The sequence below is a fragment of the Oncorhynchus nerka genome, unplaced genomic scaffold, assembly GCF_034236695.1.
Source record: "Oncorhynchus nerka isolate Pitt River unplaced genomic scaffold, Oner_Uvic_2.0 unplaced_scaffold_1035, whole genome shotgun sequence".
Lineage (NCBI taxonomy): Eukaryota > Metazoa > Chordata > Actinopteri > Salmoniformes > Salmonidae > Oncorhynchus > Oncorhynchus nerka.
The window spans coordinates 121265-130000 of record NW_027040271.1 but is presented as its reverse complement, the minus strand read 5'-3'; positions in this window follow the sequence as shown (position 1 = coordinate 130000).

Sequence of the window (8736 nt, the reverse complement as noted above, 5' to 3'; positions counted from 1 at the left end):
GAGTGCTGCTCAGCGTGAGGTAATACAGTAGGGGGAGTGCTGAGGTAATACAGTAGGGGGAGTGCTGCTCAGTGTGAGGTAATACAGTAGGGGGAGTGCTGAGGTAATACAGTAGGGGGAGTGCTGCTCAGCGTGAGGTAATACAGTAGGGGGAGTGCTGCTCAGCGTGAGGTAATACAGTAGGGGGAGTGCTGCTCAGCGTGAGGTAATACAGTAGGGGGAGTGCTGAGGTAATACAGTAGGGAGAGTGCTGCTCAGCGTGAGGTAATACAGTAGGGGAGTGCTGCTCAGCGTGAGGTAATACAGTAGGGGAGTGTGAGGTAATACAGTAGGGGAGTGCTGCTCAGTGTGAGGTAATACAGTAGGGGGAGTGCTGCTCAGCGTGAGGTAATACAGTAGGTGGAGTGCTGCTCAGTGTGAGGTAATACAGTAGGGGGAGTGCTGCTCAGTGTGAGGTAATACAGTAGGGGAGTGCTGAGGTAATACAGTAGGGGAGTGCTGCTCAGTGTGAGGTAATACAGTAGGGGAGTGCTGCTCAGCATGAGGTAATACAGTAGGGGAGTGCTGCTCAGCGTGAGGTAATACTGTAGGGGAGTGCTGCTCAGCGTGAGGTAATACAGTAGGGGAAGTGCTGCTCAGCGTGAGGTAATACAGTAGGGGGAGTGCTGCTCAGCGTGAGGTAATACAGTAGGGGGAGTGCTGAGGTAATACAGTAGGGGGAGTGCTGCTCAGCGTGAGGTAATACAGTAGGGGGAGTGTGAGGTAATACAGTAGGGGGAGTGCTGCTCAGTGTGAGGTAATACAGTAGGGGGAGTGCTGCTCAGCGTGATGTAATACAGTAGGTGGAGTGCTGCTCAGTGTGAGGTAATACAGTAGGGGGAGTGCTGCTCAGTGTGAGGTAATACAGTAGGGGGAGTGCTGAGGTAATACAGTAGGGGGAGTGCTGCTCAGTGTGAGGTAATACAGTAGGGGGAGTGCTGCTCAGCATGAGGTAATACAGTAGGGGGAGTGCTGCTCAGCGTGAGGTAATACTGTAGGGGGAGTGCTGCTCAGCGTGAGCGTAGAGGCTCAATGACAGTAGGGGAGTGCTGCTCAGCGTGAGGTAATACAGTAGGGGAGTGCTGCTCAGCGTGAGGTAATACAGTAGGGGGAGTGTGAGGTAATACAGTAGGGGGAGTGCTGCTCAGTGTGAGGTAATACATACAGTAGGGGAGTGTGAGGTAATACAGTAGGGGAGTGCTGCTCAGTGTGAGGTAATACAGTAGGGGAGTGCTGAGGTAATACAGTAGGGGAGTGCTGCTCAGCGTGAGGTAATACAGTAGGGGAGTGCTGCTCAGCGTGAGGTAATACAGTAGGGGGAGTGCTGAGGTAATACAGTAGGGGAGTGTGCGTGAGGTAATACAGTAGGGGAGTGCTGAGGTAATACAGTAGGGGAGTGCTGCTCAGCGTGAGGTAATACAGTAGGGGGAGTGTGAGGTAATACAGTAGGGGAGTGCTGCTCAGTGTGAGGTAATACAGTAGGGGAGTGCTGGTGTGGTAATACAGTAGGGGAGTGCTGCTCAGCGTGAGGTAATACAGTAGGGGAGTGTTGGGGAGTGCTGCAGCGTGAGGTAATACAGTAGGGGAGTGCTGCTCAGCGTGAGGTAATACAGTAGGGGAGTGCTGCTCAGCGTGAGGTAATACAGTAGGGGGAGTGCTGCTCAGCGTGAGGTAATACAGTAGGGGGAGTGCTGTGCTGAGGTAATACAGTAGGGGAGTGCTGCTCAGCGTGAGGTAATACAGTAGGGGGAGTGTGCTCAGCGTGAGGTAATACAGTAGGGGGAGTGCTGCTCAGCGTGAGGTAATACAGTAGGGGAGTGCTGCTCAGGTGAGGTAATACAGTAGGGGAGTGCTGCTCAGCGTAAGGTAATACAGTAGGGGAGTGCTGCTCAGCGTGAGGTAAAACAGTAGGGGGAGTGCTGCTCAGGTAATACAGTAGGGGCTGCTCAGTGTGAGGTAATACAGTAGGGGGAGTGCTGAGGTAATACAGTAGGGGGAGTGGTGCTCAGCGTGAGGTAATACAGTAGGGGGAGTGTGAGGTAATACAGTAGGGGGAGTGCTGCTCAGCGTGAGGTAATACAGTAGGGGAGTGCTGCTCAGCGTGAGGTAATACAGTAGGGGAGTGCTCCTCAGTGTCAGTAGGGGGAGTCACAAGAACAGTAGGGGGCAAGTGCTGAGAACAGTCCTCGGGGAGGGCTGAACTCTGAGCATGAGAGGGGGAGTGCTGAAACGCGTGAGTATGCAGAGGGGAGTGCTGCTCAGTGTACAGCCAATACAGTAGGGGCAGCCCTCTAGCGAGGTAATACAGTAGGGGATGGAGAGGAAAGTAAAGGCAGTTGGGAGTTTTGCTCCTGATCATTAGGGGAGTGTCATCAATGACTAATACAGTAGGGGGCAGTGCTGCTCAAAGTCAGGTAATACAGCAGGTCCTCAGCGTGAAAGGTAATACAGTATGGGAGTGCTGCTCACCTGAGGTAATACAGTAGGGCTGCTGAGGTAATACAAGTACAGCCTGCACAGCTGAGGTTAGTTATATTTTATATTATTATATTATATTGTTAATTATCCTGTGTTTGTAGTTTGTGTTTCTCTATAAAAGTGCCATTATCTAGGGAGAATACAGTAGGGGGAGTGTGAGGTAAATCATTTAATTTGTAAAGAGTGATGTGGTGCTAAGGAAACTCCTATAACACTTTGTCACAGTAGGGGAGTAGTGAGGTAAACAAACATTACAGATGAGTAATGAGTAGTGGGAGTGCTGCTCAGCGTGAGGTAATATTGTTCTCCCACTCTCATCCACAAGAGACTCAAAGGGCAGCGGGGAATGAACTCTGAGCATGAGAAATTGTAAAACCAGTTTCAGGAGTGCCAGCCACACACACCCGCAGCCCTCTACATCAATCAATCAGGAGGTGGTAGTAAGGACAGTTGTTTTTTCTCCTGCATCAGGGGCAGAATGACTCTCATGGCATTTTGATGCCAAAGTCTGGCCTGAGTAGCTCCCATCTGAAAGGTCCAGAATGAGGTCTGTTCACATTTCTGGGCTCTGATTGGTCCCCAAGTAAGCCTTTGCAGAGCCATGTAACACACGTTATATTTTATATTATTATATTATATTGTTAATTATCCTGTGTCTGTGTTGGTTTCTCAGAAACCATGGGGGGGCCATCCATAACACAGAATGGGTACTAAATCATTTAATTTGAAAGATGTGTCATTGTGGAAACTCCTATAACACTTTGTCATTGTTACGAGACCGATTCAAACATTACAGATGAGTCAGATGAGTGGTGTGTGGTCGGTAATAACAAACATCACCCATACCACGAGACCAAACGGGCACGGCAGTGACGACAGAAATTGTAAAACCAGTTTCTGGAGTGCCGGGTCCTTTACAGTCTACATCAATCCATCAGGGTGGAAGGGAGTGGAGGTGGAGGGGCAGGGGAGTGGATGGAGGGGATGGAGAGGAGTGAGGGGAGGGGAGTGGAAATGGATAGGCCAGGGTGGAGGAGGGGAAGGAGTTAGGGTTTTGGGAGTTTGGGAGAGCCTGGAGGATTTAGGGTGGAGGGGGGGGCCTGGAGGGGAGTGGAGGGTGGAGGGGAGGGGAGCCTGGAGGGGAGGGAGTGGAGGGGAGTGGAGGGGAGCCTGGAGGATGGAGGGGAGGGGAGTGGAGTTTGGAGGGAGGGGAGGGGAGGTTAGGGACCCTAGGGGCTAGGATAGTGCAGGGGACGACTTCCTTTCTGGTTAGGGACCCATATTCGGGTGGAGGGGAGGGGGGGGGGTGGAGGGGCCTGGAGGTTAGGATTTTGGCCGTGTGTTTGAAATGCCAGGGCCCGATTTCTGGTTAGGGACCCTATTCGCTATATAGTGCACTACTTCCTTTCTGGTTAGGGACCCTATTCGCTATATAGTGCACTACTTCCTTTCTGGTTAGGGACCCTATTCGCTATATAGTGCACTACTTCCTTTCTGGTTAGGGACCCTATTCGCTATATAGTGCACTACTTCCTTTCTGGTTAGGGACCCTATTCGCTATATAGTGCACTACTTCCTTCCGGATGCTCTCGGAACAGTCTGCTCTCACATGCTGTTATTATGGCTTGTGATTGGTTCCAACTCTACAGGGCCTTCTCACATGCTGTTATTATGGCTGGTGATTGGTTCCAACTCTACAGGGCCTCTGTCAGATGTCATCTCTAGGCTGGGGTCCTATTCCACCTCCTATCGTTCATTACCTTGGCCTCGGTCCCCATTCCACCTCCTATCTGCTCAAAAGTACACTTAAAGGGAATAGCGTCCTTTGGGACCTCCTAGTTCCCTAGCCCTGGTTCCTCGAGCCCCCATTGGGGGGGGTTCTGCTCAAAAGTAGTGCACTGTAAAGGGAATAGCCCTAGTTCCCTGGGAACAGCCTAGTCCCCTCGAGCCCTAGTCCCCTCGAGCCCTCGTTCCCTCGAGCCCTAGTTCCCTCTGTCACACAGACAGGCTGCTATGGGTAAAGATGGCCAGCAGCTCTCTACCGTGACAGTCTATGAAACATTTCTGTCTCGACAACAAAGGTTTACCAGTCAGTGAGAAGGCCTATAGTGCTGAAGACAGGATGTTTAAGACCTGGCATATCACAGCTGGTCTTTTTCTAGTGATGTTATGTTTTGTTATTTGAGGATATTTTTTTATGGGGACTTCCTGGGTGCTGTCTGGGTTCTGCCTGGAGTCTGTCTGGGCTCTGTCTGGGCTCTGTCTGGGGTCTGTCTGGGGTCTGTCTGGGCTCTGTCTGGGCTCTGTCTGGGCTCTGTCTGGGGTCTGTCTGGGGTCTGTCTGGGGTCTGTCTGGGGTCTGTCTGGGGTCTGTCTGGGCTCTGTCTGGGGTCTGTCTGGGGTCTGTCTGGGCTCTGTCTGGGGTCTGTCTGGGGTCTGTCTGGGGGGCTGTCTGTTGTTTGGGGGCTCTGCTTCTGGGGTCTGTCTGGGGACTGTCTGGGGTCTGTCTGGGCTCTGTCTGGGGTCTGTCTGGGGTCTGTTTGGGGGCTGTCTGGGGTGTGTCTGGGGTGTGTCTGGGCTCTGTTGGGGTCTGGGGTCTGTCTGGGCTCTGTCTGGGGTCTGCCTGGGTTCTGTCTGTGTCTGGGGTCTGTCTGGGGTCTGTCTGGGGTCTGTCTGGGGTCTGCCTGTGGTCTGCCTGGGCTCTGTTTGGGGACCTCCTGGGGTCTGTCTGGGCTCTGTCTGGGCTCTGTCTGGGATCTGTCTGGGGTCTGTATGGGGTCTGTCTGGGGTCTGTCTGGGCTCTGTCTAGGCTCTGTCTAGGCTCTGTCTGGGGTCTGTCTGGGGTCTGTCTGGGGTCTGTCTGGGGTCTGCCTGGGGTCTGTCTGGGGCTCTGCCTGGGTCTGCCTGGGGTCTGTTTGGGGACTTATTGGGGTCTGTCTGGGTCTGTCTAGGCTCTGTCTGGGGTCTGTCTGGGCTCTGTCTGGGCTCTGTCTGGGCTCTGACTGGGCTCTGTCTGGGGTCTGTCTGGAGTCTTCCTGGAGTCTGTCTGGGCCATTTAGTTTGAGTTGGTTGGAGAAGAAATAAAACATTCACCTGAAAACACCTCAACATCTCATCTCCCATTTCTTGTTTATCGCTCCCCGAACGACACCGTATTCCCTATATCGTTGTTTCCCAACTCCAGTCCTCCAGTACCCCCAACAGCCCAACTCCAGTCCCCCAGTACCCCCAACAGCCCAACTCAGTCCTCCAGTACCCCCAACAGCCCAACTCCAGTCCTCCAGTACCCCCAACAGCCCAACTCAGTCCTCCAGTACCCCCAACAGCCCAACTCCAGTCCTCCAGTACCCCAACAGCCCAACTCCAGTCCTCCAGTAACCCCAACAGCCCAACTCCAGTCCTCCAGTACCCCCAACAGCCCAACTCCAGTCCTCCAGTACCCCCAACAGCCCAACTCCAGTCCTCCAGTAACCCCAACAGCCCAACTCCAGTCCTCCAGTACCCCCAACAGCCCAACTCCAGTCCTCCAGTACCCCCAACAGCCCAACTCCAGTCCTCCAGTACCCCAACAGCCCAACTCCAGTCCTCCAGTACCCCCAACAGCCCAACTCCAGTCCTCCAGTACCCCCAACAGCCCAACTCCAGTCTTCCACTACCCCAACAGCCCAACTCCAGTCCTCCAGTACCCCCATCAGCCCAACTCCAGTCCTCCAGTACCACCAACAGCCCAACTCCAGTCCTCCAGTACCCCCAACAGCCCAACTCCAGTCCTCCAGTACCCCCAACAGCCCAACTCCAGTCCTCCAGTACCCCCAACAGCCCAACTCCAGTCCTCCAGTACCCCCAACAGCCCAACTCCAGTCCTCCAGTACCCCCATCAGCCCAACTCCAGTCCTCCAGTACCCCCAACAGCCCAACTCCAGTCCTCCAGTACCCCAACAGCCCAACTCAGTACCCCCAACAGCCCAACTCCAGTCCTCCACTACCCCCAACAGCCCAACTCCAGTCCTCCAGTACCCCCAACAGCCCAACTCCAGTCCTCCAGTACCCCAACAGCCCAACTCCAGTCCTCCAGTACCCCCAACAGCCCAACTCCAGTCCTCCAGTACCCCCAACAGCCCAACTCCAGTCCTCCAGTACCCCCAACAGCCCAACTCCAGTCCTCCAGTACCCCCAACAGCCCAACTCCAGTCCTCCAGTACCCCCAACAGCCCAACTCCAGTCCTCCAGTACCCACAACAGCCCAACTCCAGTCCTCCAGTACCCCCAACAGCCCAACTGCAGTCCTCCAGTACCCCCAACAGCCCAACTCCAGTCCTCCAGTACCCCCAACAGCCCAACTCCAGTCCTCCAGTACCCCAACAGCCCAACTCCAGTCCTCCAGTACCCCCAACAGCCCAACTCAGTCCTCCAGTACCCCCAACAGCCCAACTCCAGTCCTCCAGTACCCCCAACAGCCCAACTCCAGTCCTCCAGTACCCCCAACAGCCCAACTCCCTCCAGTACCCCCAACAGCCCAACTCCAGTCCTCCAGTACCCCAACAGCCCAACTCCAGTCCTCCAGTACCCCCAACAGCCCAACTCCAGTCCTCCAGTACCCCCAACAGCCCAACTCCAGTCCTCCAGTACCCCCAACAGCCCAACTCCAGTCCTCCAGTACCCCCAACAGCCTCCAGTACCCTCCAAATCCTGTCCTTCCAGTACCCCCAACAGCCCAACTCCAGTCCTCCAGTACCCCCAACAGCCCAACTCCAGTCCTCCAGTACCCCCAACAGCCCAACTCCCCCCCAACAGCCAGTCTCCTCCAGTACCCCCAACAGCCCAACTCCAGTCCTCCAGTACCCCCAACAGCCCAACTCCAGTCCTCCAGTAACCCCAACAGCCCAACTCCAGTCCTCCAGTACCCCCAACAGCCCAACTCCAGTCCTCCAGTACCCCCAACAGCCCAACTCCAGTCTTCCAGTACCCCCAACAGCCCAACTCCAGTCCTCCAGTACCCCAACAGCCCAGTCTCCAGCACCCCAACAGCCCAACTCCAGTCCTCCACTACCCCAACAGCCCAACTCCAGTCCTCCAGTACCCCAACAGCCCAACTCCAGTCCTCCAGTACCCCCAACAGCCCAACTCCAGTCCTCCAGTACCCCAACAGCCCAACTCCAGTCCTCCACTACCCCCAACAGCCCAACTCCAGTCCTCCAGTACCCCCAACAGCCCAACTCCAGTCCTCCAGTAACCCCAACAGCCCAACTCCAGTCCTCCAGTACCCCCATCAGCCCAACTCCAGTCCTCCAGTACCCCCAACAGCCCAACTCCAGTCCTCCAGTAACCCCAACAGCCCAACTCCAGTCTTCCAGTACCCCAACAGCCCAACTCCAGTCCTCCAGTACCCCCAACAGCCCAACTCCAGTCCTCCAGTACCCCCAACAGCCCAACTCCAGTCCTCCAGTACCCCCAACAGCCCAACTCCAGTCCTCCACCCCCAACAGCCCAACTCCGATCCTCCAGTACCCCCAGCCCAACAGTACACCCAACATCCCAACTCCAGTCCTCCAGTACCCCCAACAGCCCAACTCCAGTCCTCCAGTACCCCCAACAGCCCAACTCCAGTCCTCCAGTAACCCCAACAGCCCAACTCCAGTCTTCCATTACCCCCAACAGCCCAACTCCAGTCCTCCAGTACCCCCAACAGCCCAACTCCAGTCCTCCAGTACTCCCAACAGCCCAACTCCAGTCCTCCAGTACCCCCAACAGCCCAACGTCAGTCCTCCAGTACCCCCAACATCCCAACTCCAGTCCTCCACTACCACCAACAGCCCAACTCCAGTCCTCCAGTAACCCCAACAGCCCAACTCCAGTCCTCCAGTGCCCCCAACAGCCCAACTCCAGTCCTCCAGTTCCCCCAACAGCCCAACTCCAGTCTTCCACTACCCCCAACAGCCCAACTCAGTCCTCCAGTACCCCCAACAGCCCAACTCCAGTCCTCCAGTAACCCCAACAGCCCAACTCCAGTCTTCCACTACCCCCAACAGCCCAACTCAGTCCTCCAGTACCCACAACAGCCCAACTCCAGTCCTCCAGTACCCCCAACAGCCCAACTGCAGTCCTCCAGTACCCCCAACAGCCCAACTCAGTCCTCCAGTACCCCCAACAGCCCAACTCCAGTCCTCCAGTACCCCCAACAGCCCAACTCCAGTCCTCCAGTACCCCCAACAGCCCAACT